Source organism: Acyrthosiphon pisum, chromosome A3 (assembly GCF_005508785.2).
Source record: "Acyrthosiphon pisum isolate AL4f chromosome A3, pea_aphid_22Mar2018_4r6ur, whole genome shotgun sequence".
Taxonomy (NCBI): Eukaryota; Metazoa; Arthropoda; class Insecta; order Hemiptera; family Aphididae; genus Acyrthosiphon; species Acyrthosiphon pisum.
In genome coordinates, this window is record NC_042496.1 from 151,657 (window position 1) to 171,110 (window position 19,454).

Consider the following 19,454-nt stretch of genomic DNA (forward strand, 5'->3'; position numbering starts at 1 on the left):
TGTGATCGATCGGGAACATGTAATACATGTGTACATAATAATATCATGTATTAAATACCTACCATCTGAATCGAGATAATATAATAATATGCATTGTTGCAGGGTTCAGACAGACGGAAAACATAGTACAACCATCCCTCGATAATAATTATAGATTAGGTTAGCTCGGTCGTGGGAGGTACGACGTTGGTGGGAACTTTGGAATGACAGTAATATTTTAATATTTCGCACCATTACAAATTATTATACATAATATTATAATAACACGTTTTTTTTTGTTTTTTGTATAGGTACGCTTACGGCATCACACGGTCGCTAGAGAGTTATAACGACATTATTATTATTATAGTATATAATTATACGTGAATACACTCGGCGGCGGTGGTGCGTACATAAAATGTTTAAGCGGATACGTGCCTGTATATTTATACATTGTATGGCATTTAAATATATAATAATAGATAGGTACCTATATGATATTCGTATTACGGGCATTTGCATATATCCGTCCCGGTTTTGACCCGTCTCCAGAGATTTTGCCGTGGGGACGAGTCCAATAATAATTATTATTATTGTTACGGGTTCTTCCCGTCGCACGTCAGCGGCGGCGACGGGAGGGGCGCGTTTTAGATCGGCTCGTACAACACGACCAACGCAGAAACGCAGTCGTCGCATCCGACTCTAGAGTTTTACGAGCGGTTCGTCGGGACAATGAGCCCGCAAAGTTTTCGGGGGTGAGCAGCAGGCAGTCTCCCTTCTTGTATAATACAGCGCGGTGTGGCGCTCGTCGGTTGGCACCTTCGGGACGCGATCGTAAATTACGTTCCCATTGTAAAGCGTTCGCCGCCGACGCCACTATGGCTCATTTCCCCGCACGGAGTCACCGCCACCGCCTCCAGGTGGAAATCGCGCAAGACCTCGGGCGTCGGGGGGCCAGAAGTCATACATTTCTATACTAAACTGCGACCCCCTCCACATAAACCCCTGCTGCCGATGACGTTTGACCTACCCGGAGGAGCATCAGTTTTGATTTCCATTTCTTCTCGGAACAACACCTATATGCTATATAATTGTCAATATAATGTATTATATAATTATGTCCGATAAGCTTTCTATAACCGTTTGCAAACTTTTTTTCGTTCTTAAATTTTCAAAATATACAGTAGATTGTTCTTTAACGTATAACAACATACACACGCTGTATATTTATAAAATGTTATATAAAAGTTTATTTTTTGGATTCGTGCGTTTCGTGAGTGTGGAGACAGTACCACAGAACAATCTGCAAAACAGACACCGTGGTTGATAAATCTAAGCTTATTCCACGTATTTCACTATAGTACAAATGTATTTTAATGATTATTTTTGTTTTTTTTTCCAATTTGGTGTCGTTAGAAGAGCGGAACAATATGGAAAATATCTGTGTACAGGCACCACCTGTTTCATATTGCTGGTGCAGCAAATGCGCCACCCGCCAACATAATAAGAATACTATTGTAATGCTTGATAAGACGTGTCCATTGTGGTTATTCTGTGATACAGTAGTAGTACAGACCATGATACAGTACTAAATAATAATATTTATCTTGTATAATATTATTATGATATTTCACATCCACTACCAACACTGACGCTACACCGGTGTAACTTTGCCAATTACTGTAAAATTTTATTATTGTCACGCGGTGCACGTGGCTGCACTAGCGCACATATCCATTTATAGTCAGTGAATGCGAGGAGTGTTAGCCGTCAAAGTCTCGTAATGTGTAATAATACAACGACGATATGGTAGTCGTCGTGTAGGTACGATATTAATATTTAGATCGTACTATGTTCATGATGTACGCAGTACTGCATATATACATCGACAGGGGAAAAATTCGTTAATCGCCTAAACGAGACGCGAAATACGCTCTAAATAAAATATTCACATAAACGCGCTGCAGCTCGGGGTGTGTTTCTATAGCTACAAAAGGTTTTACTCCAGTATGTACGTCCTAGTTCGAAAAAGCATGATTATTTTTTTGTTTTTCGAATTTTTAAATATAAAAATCTCATTGTGTCGATCTGCTTCCACGAGACGTGGTAAAGTTTTACGAACTAAAACTTTTTAGAGCTTATTTTGATTATTTTTATTTTTGCTCAACTCTATATTAATTAATTTGTGTGCTTAATTTAATTAACGGACAATATTAATTACTTTTTAAATAAATTTCGAACAAACCACTGCAAAATAAAATTATGTAACTAAAATACTTAAGTATACAATTTTGGTTTTATTATACACTACGCTAAGTGTAAGGAAAATAATGTTACTATGCCCAAACCGCGGTTTTTAAATTGGATTAGTTTTATTATATTTTACATATTTTAATTGAAATACTTTCCCGTGTTTCAAGTTCGTTAAGATAAATCAAATTATTAAAAATGAAATGCGTCGTAGCTCTTCTAAATTTCGTCTCGACAATGCCATTTTATATTGAAATATGTCTTAATCTATTATTTGTATACCAAAATATGAAATTGGTCATTAAAATGGTTATTAATATAATATTAGAGAATATGCTAAGCTAAAAAAATTTTTTCAGGGTTTAATATATTAATATTCACTTTTGCCGATACATAGGCTTATCAGGTGAACTACTCAACTTACTAGTTTAAGTATAGCTAGTGACAAACCCGTAACAAAATATATTTTCTTTTTAAAAGACATATAAACAAAAACAAATAATAATAATCGTACGATAAAGAAAAATATTGTAAACGAACCCATGTTTTCACGAGGAGTGAAAAACAAGTTCAACAATTATTGTCGTTTGCATGTTTTGCACAACTAAAGAAAATAAATCTTTAAACATCGTGGTTTCAATCGTAAAAACGAACATTGTTGTCCTTATTATTCTGTTCACGACGTTTTTCTTTTTGAACGGTCAAAGCTTAGTTTGTCTTATAACCTGTGTTTCTTTTTTTGTTTTCGAATCATTTACTAAACTTGCCCGAGATAGTTGTCAGTTTTTTCGTGTGTCCGGTATGACGAGTTTTTTAATCCCAAAAAAGTTTAATCTCCGGATTTACAATGTTATGTGTCAAAACAGGTCTCGTGTCATTAATTCGCTTTCATTGTCATCGTTTACGGTTAAGCAGAAAACTGTCTGGTGGTAAAACAGAAGACACATTTTCACGTTTTAAATGCAAATTTTTACTGCAACTCAATTGCTGTATATCATTTTTTTATTCATTCTGTTCGGGTTTTCAGTACACACGAATGGCTACAACGCATTACACGACGAGACACGAAAATGTATTATTTGAAAAGTTTAAAATAAAATAATGCGATAAAAATATAATTACAAACCCAAACATTTTAAATAAAAGTTTTTTTAATCGAATAAAAGGCCCAGGCAATACAATTATTCTTTGAAAAGCTATGTAGGTGTATGCTTCAAGTAGGCATAGGTCGAGAAATTATACGTTGGTTTCTAGTTTTCAAATGCTGTGTTGTCTTAACAAAATGTTATCTTATCTAAATTCTAAAAGGTAATAATTTTACATTTTCTTTGGCAACTATTTCTGTTTAATCTAATGAAGGAGTAAAAAAAAAATTGTACATTTCTTATTTGTTGTTTTATAAATATATATATTCATTTTAATAATATAGCTAATTTACCAGACATGAAAGTTTTAATAAAATCATAAATATTCATTAAGTAATAAGTTATTAAATTATAAATAAATTTTTATATGGATCTACCTATTATTATTTATAATTTACAAATAATCATCTCTTTATATCATCCCAATAATTTCTGTTGACCAATATAATATTTCCATAAAACTAAAAATATGGTTTATATTAATTAGGATTACGGTAGAGCATGTGAATAAAAAAAGAACGATCTCCTTATAAATCCACTGTCTATAAGATGATATATTTTCAATACGTTTGACCTATATATTTAGATACCATATTAAACGAATAAATACCAAATGTTGTATTGTTGGCTTAAACAATTATACAAAAGTTAATCAAAATTATGTTGGCTATAATAGCATTATAACACACATATTATGTTAATTTGTAGTTAGAATAAAATATATTCACTAATAATATTAATGTAATTTAATAGCAACAAACACAGACAATGATGTTTTTGATAACGTGAGTTATATACTGGTAACAAAAAATGTAGTACTTTTTGCCTTCAGTTTCACATTGCATTAAGCATGACATATATTGTTGTGAGTGTATATATATATATATTTTTTTTTTTGATAAAGTCTTGACATTTTATTTTTTGCATAACATAAAGTGACCGTCAAGTTTTAGAGTTACTGAACACACTAATTATTACAACGTAGTTTCCAACTATGTAAAATTAATTTCAACTTCAAATAATAACACAATGTAGTCCTTTATCACTATCCCTTCAATATTATATGAATTAAGCAATTTTAAGAATAGCTTTCTGCCTAATCCGATTACGTTTATAAAATGCATTTACATTGGTTAAAAAAAAAAAAAACTGTACAAACAGTAACATAAATAAATATATTAGAGGGAAATGTATGCTAATTCATTAAACATAATTTGTCAAGTGCACCAGAGGATCAAAAACTTTTCTGTCTTTTAGTCATATTTAAATTTAATTTTGCCGTTGACCATATAGTGACCGACCACATGCAAATTACGTGCCGTTAACCCTACCTTAACTATGGTTTCCTGATTACGGGCATTATAATGATATTATCGTACTTTGCGTGTGTGTGTTTTTTTTTCTGCGAAAAGTATACCGTCAGATTTTAATGAAATTATTTCTTAACACACATATCATATCATATCGAGACTAGCTTGTCCAACGTCATATTGTATGATGATCTCTTTAGTTACAATTTAACTGACAACGTTATATTTGAACCTCTTGACGGATTTTAATAAACACTTAAGTAAGTATACAACAATCTGTTTCATCTTTTTAAACGAAATCTTCTGAGATGAAGTTTATTGGATATTCAATAACGTTCCACCCGAATGGTTAAATAATATTTAATTAAAAATGTTAACGTTGTGATTCGTCGTTTATTGTTTTTTTCCTGAAAAGTCAACATCAATATTAAATATTGTTAATTCTTATTTAATTATTTGAGTTTTATTATTATTAATATTCAATTAGGTATATCACAAATTAAACATTCAAGCTTTGTGTATAATCTAGCTTTTTCGATTTTCAATCTCGACGGCTTTTTAATAAATTGTGTATTATTTGACATTTAAATGAATAAATATAATCTACTCCAAAGTAAAGTACCTAGGTACATCATATATTACCTAGGTATATCTTAATAATTTTTACCATACACTGCCATTTTGGCTTTATGTCAATTGTCAATTTTAAATGCCATACACGTATCAATAATGGCTTTAGCTTAATAATTAAATTAAACACATTTGTTGACATCTGACAAACAGTTATTCAAAAAATACGTATTATTTTAATACGTGGAAATTCGAAACGATTCGCGACTACGCAACAGTCGTTTAATATATTTCCGTTTACGTATCGAAAGAGAACACCCCGAAAGCGGACACTCTTTCACATAGAAATTCCTTCAACTGTACATTATTGTAATATATTCGATGCGTAACAACAAAGTTAATAATCTATTTCAGAGAATACGTCTTGAGCGATGCACAAACTTTTGGGTTATCGCCACGATTACTTCAGTTTTCAGTTTATTACATTTCTCGGTCGGCGCATTGCCGGGTAGGTATTATAGGGATACTCGTATGTATAATATGCACGTGAGCGCGCGTTCGCGTGGATAAACAATACGTGTGTGGGGAAAAAAATAAACCGAAAGTCAAACAAGGGGGAGGGGCAGCTGCACTCTGCGGAAACACATATCGAAAACCGAAAAAACCTATTCTGAGTTTCCGCGAGACGCGCACTGATCCTGTTGACTTTGCAAATTCGCTCCCCGCCCGCCGCAACTATAAAATACCGCACCCTCCTTAACCACCGTCGACTTTACGTGATGAAAACCTCCACACACACACAAGCTCGGCTGGTTGACTTATCGATCGCCTCACTCTCTTAACACTTAATACAAATGAAAACGACGACCGTCGTCGCCACTGCTGCAGAAGATTATATACATATTATATTATTATCGTGGCCGCCCGTATTAAATACGCGTTTGGGCGCGTCGCATTATATACTATGTGTACTGCATCAGGATGTATAGGACGTATACTTTCCGTCACTTCTGCAGACCGTCTTTGCACAGGACCTTCGCGGTTTTCAACCCTTACCCGGACGGGACCACGCCGCTCAATCGTCACTCGTCGTCGTTGAATCGTGAAGACGGTACGAAAACAACGCGACGTCTAACCGCAGAGAGAAATGGCTGTTGCCCGGGTTTCCGGCTGTCTATATGATATTAAAATATTATTATGTCTGTCGTTCGTTCACTCAAAGTGGGCAAACCGATAGCATTTCGAACGGCTTTTATCGATGCGGTCAACCGGATGAACTCATAACTAAAAACAATTTTCGGGGAGGGAAAATTTTTTAACATAGTTAATACCTGACGCTCATCATTTTTACGTTCAGAATTAAAAAAACTCATTATTCTCGTTATATTACTCCCTTAACGAAAATATAAAATTATTTTTAATACAAGCCAATAAATAAACAATAATATTCACTGCGAAAATTGTTCTACTTTTAAAACATTTCTGGGTGTTCCAGATCCTTGGATCCTCCATTTACGGCTTTGCTAGGGTAGAGACGTGTAACATATAGGGTCTAAGTGCTGCTTAGGCAACACCTTAAATATGGATGGGTGGGTATTGATAGAAGAAAAATGTGAAATTTTGTAGGTCGGTAAAACAGTATTATGAGGGGTAGGTCACCTAAAATTATTTGAGCAACACCATTTTTTTTTATGATACACGCCACTGTGCTAGGGGTAAACGGTATTAATTTTTATCCAAATGACTTGAGGATATTCTATAACCACGGGGCAAGGATTATATGCCGATATTGGATTCCACAGGGATGGGCACAGCTATTATAACTTGGAGCAAGGCATGAGTGGATGATAATGCTTTCATATATTTTTTCCAACACTACGCTTTTATATTCTTTTATACGAGAATCATAATAAATTTGAAGCATACCTTTGAATTATGTTGTGTCTTAATACGACTTGGAAGTAATAATATGGTTTCGATTCTTCGAGCTAAAGAGTGGCGCATATCAAACCGCGAAGCCGAATACCAATACTCGAAAAATCCCAAATGGCATGTGAACGTTGTGGAACTATCATTAACGACGATTTACAGTGTTACTATCGAAATTATTGAAAACTACTATCGACGATATTTCGTTTGATCAAAGTTTTTCTTCTCGTACGCCTCTGCAAATATTGTATAATGCGTATGGGTACGTAACGTAATATTCTGTGTTGCAATAATGTCATAATGTTATATCATGCGTTGGACACATACTTCACACGGTCTCTCTAAATTAAACTATAAAATAAGTTTAAACAAAAAAAAAAAAAAATAGTCTAATACAACCGTCTCCGTTTGCACAGTATACAAGTCGTAGGCCGTGTATATAATATAATGTGTATATTAACAATATATATATTATAATATATATTTAATAAACATATTGTTACATACACACAGTGACGGAGAATGTTATGCATTAGCCTATTGCTCTCGCGGCGAACCGTATATATCGTTTTATCTCGACCCGTCGCAGGAAACCAATACCCTTTCGCAAACGTCACGTCGGATTTACCGTACGCTCGTTGCGCACCGCTATATACATACATACATACATATATATATAATACTTACCTATATTATATGCATAGCATTTATATATGTGTTTATGTTAATCGGTGAGAATGTAGAACGACTTCGACGTACGCGATACGGCACACGTTATGTATAAGTATAGGCATAACTGTATACGCCTTTTCGAATTCTACGGTTATCCATTATAATAATATCCTTTCGATACATTATAAGTTTCGTCGCGACGAAAGTACATTATTATTATTATTATTATTATTATATTATACAGGGCGTGTGTGTGCGTCGATATTACTCGTGAACTGGCGGGCGCACATTGATAAAATGTCGCCCGATGTACAACGATAACATGCGGAGTGTTTGATGCGTAGGTATTCGTGTCGTTTATTGTACCGTTTTTGCCGACGAATTGATTATTAAAAATACGTTTCGAACAATACTCGATTTTCGCTCGTGAAATTTCAATGTAGACGCGTTTTGTACACGGTCGTTTGATAATAATTAACGTTGTTGTACGCGCGCAGTTTGCGTCATAACGATGTTTATTAGCGCATTAAAACGCGCCAAAACTTTATTGTAATCATTTTGTGCTGTCTGTACACAATACATACCTCGTCAATTCTATAGAATGAGTTTAAACTTTAAAGTATCTATTAATTTTAATGAACATCTCATCGATTTAATAAATAATCATAATAATAATAATAATAATAATAATAATAAAAAAGAAGCGTTTGCGTTTGTGCACGTTGCTTATTAGTTATTAATTATTATTATTAAATATTTATGAATTGGATACAAAACGATCGATTTTCATGATGCAGCCGAATAATAAATACTATTTTTAGATAAAAACGTACAATTCACTTATTGAAAGCAAACAGTTTTATAAAAAAAAAATATTTAAAATTTAAAATTAAGTTTTTTTATAATTCGTACTTGGTGATCGTCTTTATTCAGGTTTCATAGAATCACAATAGTTTTTCAGAATTTTCATTTGCATATTGCAGTACACGTTATAAATTACACTAAAATGTAATAATTTTCTCATTACACTAAGTGAAATAACGAGTTGACAAAAAAATGAGTGTATAATATTGGTATAATATATATTTAGACACGTAGATAATATTTCATGAGTATTAATTATAATGCTTCCTTTGATTGAACAAAAAAAATGGTATAAAAAAATGGTTAAGTTTTGTTAGTCAACAAAAATCTTATCTCTACAAAAACGACTATTTTATTTTTTTGAATCGTATTGGGCGACAAAGTTTTATTCCCCGATGGAAACAATAAGTGAATAAAACAGAACAGAGCACTTACATATAGATGAGGGGTTTCTTATACTTTTTTATACACATATAGATAAAAAAATAAAATAATAACTAAAACCTTACGAGTGGAAATCTAATATTTTTCAACGTTAGATCAATATTTGTTGGAAACTACAGTTTACGCGGTGGATTGGTTCTACTCAAAGCCCGTACCCGCCAAATTCTGTGGAATTGGCCGAGAGTCGTAAATCAGAAAGTTCGAGACAAATACTTTTCCAAGTAAAATGGTCTTGGCCAATACAACTAACTTTGCAATCAAATAATTTTCATAAATAATGTACATACGCGCAACAGAAACTCGTTAATAAACTTTAAAATCGGTCGGTCGTCGGGGGAAATAATGTCTGTACATACGTAGCATTAAAAAAAAACACCCACAAAACAAAACAAATTTGCGTGTAACGTAGGTCTACTGTGTTACCCCCCTCCGAATAACCTTTCCGTCGATGGGTGTATTTGTCACACGCAGTGCTTAGTAATTTTTTTTTTCTACCTCCGTGCACACAAAGGATTTTCGTGTATAAAACGAGACGGGCAATTTGTATCGTAAACAAATACACACACACACGGGTGATTACGCTACGAACAAAACGGTTCGCAAACACGTCGGGAAATTGTTGTCGTAAAAAAAAAATTAATGTATTACCTCGTCACGAATTCCAGAGTAGGGGTCGGTAAAAAACACACACACACACACACACACACACACACACACACACATGCATTGTTCGACAAGATAATGAACGAGCATTGATTGCGGACGGGCGGCTGCTCTAATGAACCGGTAAAACTGCAACGTTTCGACCATTGGCATGGACGGTATTGCAATTATTCCACGACTGCATAATATCACGGGAAAAATTTTTTATTTTTCCCACAACCCTCCCAAGTTTGGTTTATCATTTTGTTTTCGCTGGTTTGGCCACGAAATGATGGATGGCCCCAAAGTACAGTTTTTTTTTACTACATCTACTATGTATACTCTTCTCTTTTTAATATTATTATTCAACTCCATTCCTATCTGTATACGTTTTATCGTCTATCTCGTTCTCTCGACTCGGCTTATCTTGTCCCCCTCGCCCACGTTTTTTAAACCACCGTCCGTTCCTCCTCTTGCCACTGTAGTCAAGCTCTAATAGCTACACCGTTGAAGCCACGGGAATATATTAAGCTCCTTTATCATTTGATCCGCATCCTGACTAGGTTCTCTTAAAAAAATGCATTTTTGGCCAGCTCTGTGTTTATTTTATTATTTTTATTTATTTATTTATTTGAATCGATAATAAACTTTTGGACCGTTTAACGGGCATATTACTTACCAAAGAGACTCTCCGTGTCCCCTCTCCGATTTTTATCTGCCCTTCTTGGTGGGTAAAGCCGTTACTCACCTGTCGATTAATCAAAGCTCTGATTTCTGTTTATTTTTTTGGAACTTGCCCTTAAAATATGCAATCTCAGCACTATATTTTATATACTTTTTTTTTTGGATTTCCACGTAAATAAATGCTACAAATCTACCACCGTGCAAAACGCTTCTAAATATATTGGATTTCCACTTTGTCAATGCGATAAAAACGTGAGTATTAGTTTCAAAATGTCCGGTGAAAAATGTCTGAAATTTGATAAACGCTTTTGAAAGTTAACATGGTGCGGATGACACAGTTTATCACTATTAGGTACGCCGCACATAACAATAAGGTTTAAAATAGATGACCACCTGAGATTTCTAACAACTCATCCTATCTTATATACAACCTATTTAAAGCCTTTTATCGGTGAGTGTCGATGTGATATTTCACAAAATTGAAATCAGGAAAACTTGTTTTATGCGAGTTTGAGTATAAAAAAAATAAAAATATATCCAAAAGCCTGAAATTGAATAAAAGTACAGAACTGCTTATTATATATTTAGGTATTTTAGGTCATTAAATAATGATAATTAAAATAATCCGAATGCCACAAACTTTGGATACAAAAGTTTTATTCATCCCGTTAATTTATAATATATATTTTCCTTAAAAAAATTATCATTATTATTTAAGTACAAAACCCTTTATTTTCTATTCCTCGTGCGTATACAATTTATAATTAATGTTTATTCAACACATATTGCTCGTTAACAAACCAGTACATATTTTTATTCAATGGTTTATTTTCAAAGTCAAAGTAAAAAGAGAAATCATGTATGAATTGTTCAATTTTGTATTCACTCATAACTCTATTAATTAAAATAAATGGTGAAATCTATATAGTACATATTTTATGTGTTTTGTTTACAAAACATTATTTAGTTCTAATCGTTGTCAATAATATTGTCGAGTTAATCAGTTATTTATATTTAAACATTGACAATAAACTATACGTACTTTGCCAACCAACTTTAAAATATGAGGTACCTAATAACGAATAAAAAACAAAAAATGTATCTAAATAAATTGAATAAAATTAAAATAAATAAAAACGGTTAACGTCAATAAAATCAAAATTATTTTGTAAATAATAATAATATCATGTTTAGAAAATGATAATAATTGGTGAAATTTTCCAGTCTACTTTTATTACTTTTCTATTACCTATATAAAAAAAATTTGATTTTGATATAATATGTAATGTGTTTAAATTTAAATTCCTAATTTTACGCAATTAATTTTTTTTCCAAAAAGTATTAGAACTTTTATTTTTTATCTCACTCACATCCTAAATTATGAACTACATAAAATTTTCTACCAGAAACTATAACCTCACATTTGAAAATCAATGTATTTTTACTGTTTCTAAAAGTGTCGTCAGCTACAAAAAAATAATCAACATTGTAAAACCAATATCACTCCACTCAGATAGTCAAGCCCAAACAGAAATGTGTTTAAAATATTAATTTATTCAAGTGCAACCTACTATAAAAAGTTAGTTTGCCGAGTGGAAGCAATTTAAAAATAAGAAGCAAGGGTGGCAAACTTACCGGTAAAAGGTCGATCACAAAGTTGTTTTTATTGCGATTTATTTGTTTTTAATTAAATAAGAAGAGATTTTACTCGTTCGATTTTCTTTGTATTCGTGTTGTACAGTTGAAATATTTATTTAAAATATTATACATGAAGCAGATTCAATATTATGTATTTCACGAAAAAGAAATTATAATAATAGTGTTATAACTTATATAATATAACCCGCGTGTGTATACAATTAATAGATTTATTAATTACTACTATTTACAAAAAAACATCCGATTTAACACATCTGATGCAAAATTGTCCACGCTGCGTACCTATTTATTATATTATTATGCACAACTGTATGGCATACAATCAGTGAAACACTTTGCATAATGCTAATTCAATAAATGTCGTAAAAGCATTATTCAATTCGTATTACATGGATTAAAATTTAAAAATACAAACCGGCGCTGATGATGTATCACGCAAACAGACTATTCTGCGTATTGGTAAAAAATGAATAAAAAAAAAAATGAAACGGTTAGATTATAATATTTTCGCACACAGCCAAAGGTGTGCATAGTAAAACCCTTTTAAGGTCTGCGCGTAGCGTGATTTTCTTTTATTTCCTTTTTTTATTTTTACATCGAGTTGTTAAAACTTTACCAACTTATTTGAACAGCTGAATAAATTATCTGCATAAATAATGTAAACTAAATGGATGTTTTCGTTGAAAAAGTAACACGCTTTTAACTTAATTCTCTGAATATTATCATAATACTTTTTTTCTCAACTTGTTAGGTCGCTGAAACTTTTATTTCGTTATGATTGGTTAAAAAACACAAATCCCTCATGAGCATGAAATACGACTTCACGTTCTTTGGAAATGCAATTCCCAATTGCGTGTTCGTATTTTTATGCTAGTAAACATTTCTAAATTAATTATATTGTCCTTTATATATTGTCCATTCATTATATTATAATTTATTGTCGTGGAGATACGTAAAATTTAATCATCTTAAAACACTCTCGTCTCTACCGTGATAAGGTAATGGTTATAATTTTTTTTTTTCATTTTTTTTTTATAAGTATCACGTCGTTTGTAGCGGCCACCAGGGAAATATGCGTAGTATATCGAGCGCACATTATAAATAAAATTATCTTTACACGCATTGCCTCGTGTGTAAGAATCCTCTGGGATAAGATTTCTGTTGATGAGGTGTTAACGTGTCTGTATTATAATATTATGTTATTATGTTGTCGCTTGAAATTCAACCGATCGAGATCAATATTTTCGTTATGAAATAGCTGGTGAAACAAATAATGGAAATTAAGTGTTGATTCAACTATCCGACGAAAATGCTTAATATATATAAATGTATAGAATTTAGGGAATTTACATAAATTGTGATCATATAATATTATATATAAATTATATTATATTCAATATTAGAAAATGTTTTTTTTTATGTTTCTTTTCCATAAATTTCCCATTTAGAACTTTAATTGTAAGAGCTACAATGGGTTTTCTTGCACATTCAATAGGTTAAGGCACACAATAAAAAGAAAAAATGCAGGTATACGGATTTTTAGTATTAATCTAAGAAAAGAAAATCGTTAAACACAAATTTCGATCCGTCACAACGTTGTCGTATCAAAACTTCACAATGTGGATGGATAAAAAAGACCAAATGCCATTGAGCTGGGAATGCGGTAAACTTCTTGACCGTATTGTGTACACTCAAGTTTCACAATAGGCATAATCGTTTTTATCCGTCCTTTCCTTTGGTCGTATTTTTTTTATTTACTTTTCTTTTTTCTGCGTGGCATTCATAGAAAATCGTACGCGAATTGCAAAAATTCTAACAAACTGCTGGCGTCAAACATATTTTATTTGTTAAATTCACAGTCGGCCTTTCCTTCACCAGCTATTTTTGTTATTCCATAATCTTATTTATTAAGAAATTTCACCCGTTAGTATGTAATCACTTTTACCTATTTCTTACAAGCCATTATTATTTGTTTCAGATTTATTGTATGGTGTCGTTAACGTGTACTGAATTTTAAAATTGAGTCGAACAAAACACTTTTATCCAGGTGAGTCTTACATATTATTTTTATCATACATAATATTATAATTTTTATTTCAAGTGCCTATGTTCTCATGTTTGGTTTTGCTTAATAAGCCTCAATATTAAAATACGGCGGCTTAGTTAGGCAAAATAGATACACCAAGTTCGTCTGTAATAATCTGTTCTGTTATCTCATAGTTATTAATTATTATAATATTATATTTTTCATACGTTTCGATAATATTGTTGCCCCAGTTTTATAGGAGAAAAAAAACACACACGTATGAGCCCAATATTTTTTATCTCAAGGTTGGACGAGGAATCAGACTTAAGGTAGAATGTTTAAATCTAAATGACTTTCAGTGACCCAGCCACGTAATTTTTGTACCTCTAAAAAATGTATTGTACATGCTATTATTAATATGTCCTTTGATTTATTTGGAAGTTATCTATACGGCTATATATTTAAATATGTTGTGGTTTAAGAAATAACTATATTTTGTGTACTTATTTATTGTAAAACGTAATATTAAAGTATTTTATAGATTGAAAATAATATTGTCTTAAACATACATTTTTAATTGAGAAAATATAACCATAACTAAAGGTCTTGAAAAAACTAATTATAAAATAAGAATTTTCTTACTCAAAATTAAGGGTGACTTTTGCATTATTTGGAGACATAATAAAATATGTATATTTAATACATATTATTGTACAATTAATACCAAATATTAAACTCGTTACTATCGAATCAATCGATAACAAAGAAAGATGGCATAATAGGTCGTAAATAATGATGCTTATCAAAAATAAATTACAGTAAGTTTGTATGCATAAAAGTCCAAGTATATACTTTATACCTTATTATTAAATTATTCTGATTGAAAAAAATTTAAATCCGATAAACGTTTGTACATTTCGAATCATTATGCTTGACATTCAGAAATTCATCATTAGGAAACGTAAAGTTTATTTTTCATTTCCATTCATTTCCATCTCTTTCTTGACATTCGTCATCAGTCACAAAACTTAAGTGTCACGTTTTTTATTGAACTATTGACGATTGTATCTCCGATAAAAGATTTTATTCGTTTTTTTTTTTACTTTTAATTCTTTGGAACATTTATAGTACATAGTAGATCGACATTAATGACCTTAATCCAAAATGTTAGCACAACCACGTATGCCAATGGACAATTGGTAATTTAAACTTTCAATCGTCTCAAATTTACAGACAATTAAATACCTGTAAATATTTACAACCCTTTTAACAAAAACAGCCCATCATTAAAATTCTGCTTGACAACATCAACGTCAATCGTAATGGCTATTCTAAGTAAACACGCCGTGTTTTTTTTAGACTGTTTGAAAAAGTAAACTCGTGGCTCACATGTTGTAAGGTATTTGTCTAATTCCAATAAAAACAATGTTAATGTTGGAATTTCGATTTTATATGATACAATAATATGATATTATATGGTATTTGGTTTTTGCTGGTAGAAATTATTGTGCATTAATGATTATACTGAAAATGGAAAATTTGCACAACTAATATAAACTGTCCACTACTATATCGTTTCAACCAGTAATAAGTGTCAAGAATAATGGTAGTAAAAAAATAATTAAAAATAAAAAGTACCATTATTAATGAATAGGCGATATTTAACCTAATACGTACAGTAGGTATAACACGAATATTATCATATTATATACGCATATAATATTATAGTCTCATATGTATTTATATAATAAATTACAATATCAAATGTAATAGTAGTTAACGAAAAATATTTAAAACCGTTGTTGGTCTCTGTATATTGACATAATAACGAACTGACCGAACAAACGTTTCTAAATATTAAATTGTACTCAATGAAAACAAAGATAATTTACGATTTAAAAATTACAGTTTGATACTTTGGTATCACTGTCACAATGTAACTAAAGATTTTAGCGTTATTATTTTTTGTTTCTAATATTATTTTAATGTTTAATTAAATAAAACGACGGGGTAACAATTTACATTTTACAACAAAATCGATGCATTCTATGATCGGCACAAGATTGATGTGACGTTATGTGATATTATTTTGCATGTGTAAGAATCATGGTAGAGTTCTACTGGAAAAAAAAAATACTATACTCTTGAGTTTCAAGCCCCGCGTTTTTGGTAATCGATGTTTGCGTTGGTCGTAAAAATTGCTTATACTAGCTGAAACAACAGCGGACCCCCGTACTGTTTGCGTTTTAATGTGCGTTCATCAAAGTGATTTTTAAAACAAACTTTGTTTATTTTCTATTTTATGTAAAATAAGAACGCAAAAAAATAAAACTGTGGTTTAGGGTGAAGTGGAAAATTTAAATAAACCATAAAAGTCGTGCGGGACGAAAAACACCATTATGCGACGAATGTGATCCCCTTCGATGCTAATACTATGCAACCACCACTCCATCTCTTTTTCCATCTCTCAACCACACAGTCTCTTCCTCTCTTTCTCTTTCTCTCTCGTCGACATACTTCCTCCATCCATATCGTCCACACGCTTCGTATCTCTATACAGTAGAGATTCTCTACCTCTACCCCTCTTCTATCTTATATACATATATATTTCCTGTGTACCGCAATTGAATTACAATGACGAATATTTGATGTGACTCCCGACGTCAAAATGAAAATTTCACTCGGGGCTTAAAAGCCTCAGGCAGGAACTGTAATGGTGGCGAAGGTGATCTTAAGGAAGGAAGGATATTGATGCCGAAGACTAAACATATGAAATTTATTTTACAATAGAAATTAGTAGCTGGAGTATCAATGAGAGAACTCTCCGTAGCAAGGCCTTATTAATTCTTAACTCTTAAAAAATATTACTGTTGTTTGCCATTCTCAGTCGTAACTATAATAATATACTTAACTAGTGATGATAATATTGTTACGCATAGGGTATACGCACCTATATACAAATAAATATTATAACTATAATTTCACTAAAACATATAGTATATATTTATATTATATACATCTGTTGGAGATTTTTAATGAAATTCAAACTTTTCTCTCTCTTTCTCTTCGTCACTATCTCTCACTACACCTCTCGTCCACGGCTCCGTGTTTTTATATTATATTTCCACGAGTTTAATATTTTTCACCCCTCTTCATGCTATATATATATATAATATAGATATATAGAGAGCGCGGGCAATGGAGGACCCCGTTCTGGGTGATGGATGACCCCGCGTCTCTCTCATTCCGGTCAATCCAATAAACCGTGCACGGCCATATTTCACGGGTTTTCTCTGCTCCACTAACCTCTCCCGCCACATTCTTTTTGCATCCAAATACCATCACTACCACTACTTTCACTCCCTCTCAACAACATACACACACACACACATACCACCTTCGCCCCGTCACCACTTCTACGCCTAAACCATTACCACGCAAATCTCTATGGAATTTTTTAATCTGTCCAATCTCATTCAAGCTTCACGATTATCCCATATCGGATTTCGAGATCCATCATTTTGGATGGCTATAATTCGTATACGTCGTCGTCGACGCACTAATTCATATATATATTTTTTAGTAATTTCCACTATAGACTAGAATGACTCGAAAGGTAATACTGATTGAGAAGCTTTTATTTCTTTCGTAAGATACCGAAATAAATAATGCGTGCAGTGTGCACCTATGTATTTGTAAATGGCTATATGTATATATGGAATACATATATATTTGAATACAAAATACAATGATCACATGTTGTTATGAGTATACCCAAATAATATCATGGCGTCGTGTTTATTATTATTCTGATTTTTTGTTTTTAATCGTTAATGGTTTTGCTGAAAAATCAAAACTATATGATACGTAGGTTCTCCAGTTTTAGTACAGACCTGACAAAAGAATAATATTTTTTTTTAAATTGTTTTATTAAATTAAAATAGAATGTGTTTTTTTTTATAGAACAGTTCATTTGAATAGCTTAGAGGCTACATCAGATTACCATGTATATTATTTTGTTAAAATTAAAAATGAATATTATATAATTATATGCGTCGTACGCCTATATTCGTCGATCATTAAAATACATTACGGTACATTATTCATAATCAATGTAAACGAAATAATACACGTTTTATAATGGTTCTATAAAAACATAATGAACCCGTTAAAAGTAATTTATATCACGGTGTACCTATTTATTATCACCGTGCTGAGTATCGCACAGTTAGTATTATATTATTATAATAGTATATGATGTAACTTGCTTACTTGCTGACGCCATCACGAAAATCCGGTAGCAAAATTAGATTTTCCTAGTAATTACAGCTGAGAGTCAACTTAAATGTCATCTTCATTTCACAATCTTGTCGCAGAATAATCATATTATTACCTTTCTCAGATTTCCGTTGCCAATACTGTCTATCTAATATCATCATTATTGTTATGTGGTTCACGGATTGTTCTCAAATTAAATACCCATGAATTTATTGTGATGTCAAACATTAATAATATAATTATTGTGATTATGTGATTGAAATTTTCCAATGATGCGTTAAAACCCATTTTTAAAAATAGTCGTCTGACACGTATATATAGAAATATACACCCTATTACACATTATTTTCAACTTTTTTGACAACGAAAATTTTTTTTTTGTAATGTATTTTACTGAAACACTGATAATGTTAATTGCACTGCCCAGTTTTTTAAACAGAATCTATAAGCTTTGGCAATCAATTTAACTTAATATCTTAGCTATAGCTTAATATATTATCCGTTCCATTAGTTATACCTGCAGTGACCACACTGACCAGAGACAGTAGACGTTTTTTCCGGTCCTTAACTGTTGATAGAAGTTCAAACTTTCCGACTAGTTGCCTGTTTGTAAACCAGATTTTTTACCACCATATTTTTTTCAAAATCAAATATTTATACTAATTACTTATATGAAAATGTATTATTTATTGCAGTTTATATTTTTGATGAATCACTTTAAAATTAAAGCCACAATTCATTCAGCATCAAATTTTAATCAAAGTTAATTTGACTTTTATAGGTATTAGTAAAAATTAATGCTTCAAAGCGAAAATATTAATTATTAACATATTATTAGATACAGTGTTATAAAAAATTTGTTTCAACTATGTAATGTGTGAATTATCAACATGCTCAAAAACAAATATTTTAAAACACCTGCCCTGTAACAACCGCATTGGAGAATAGTATATTACAATATAATTTAATCAGATCTATTAAATGCAATTTGTTTGTTAATTA

General features: G+C 31.6%; 1 protein-coding gene across 1 annotated transcript in view; it reads left to right on the top strand.

The window, feature by feature from the left end:
* The window catches only part of LOC100167244 (semaphorin-2A), a 401,079-nt gene that overhangs the window by 63,808 nt on the left and 317,817 nt on the right, over nucleotides 1-19,454 (top strand). The window contains exon 2 of the mRNA XM_029491091.1: nucleotides 14,127-14,195. The gene's annotated coding sequence lies outside the window, so the exon portion shown is untranslated. The remainder of the gene's footprint in view (nucleotides 1-14,126; nucleotides 14,196-19,454) is intronic.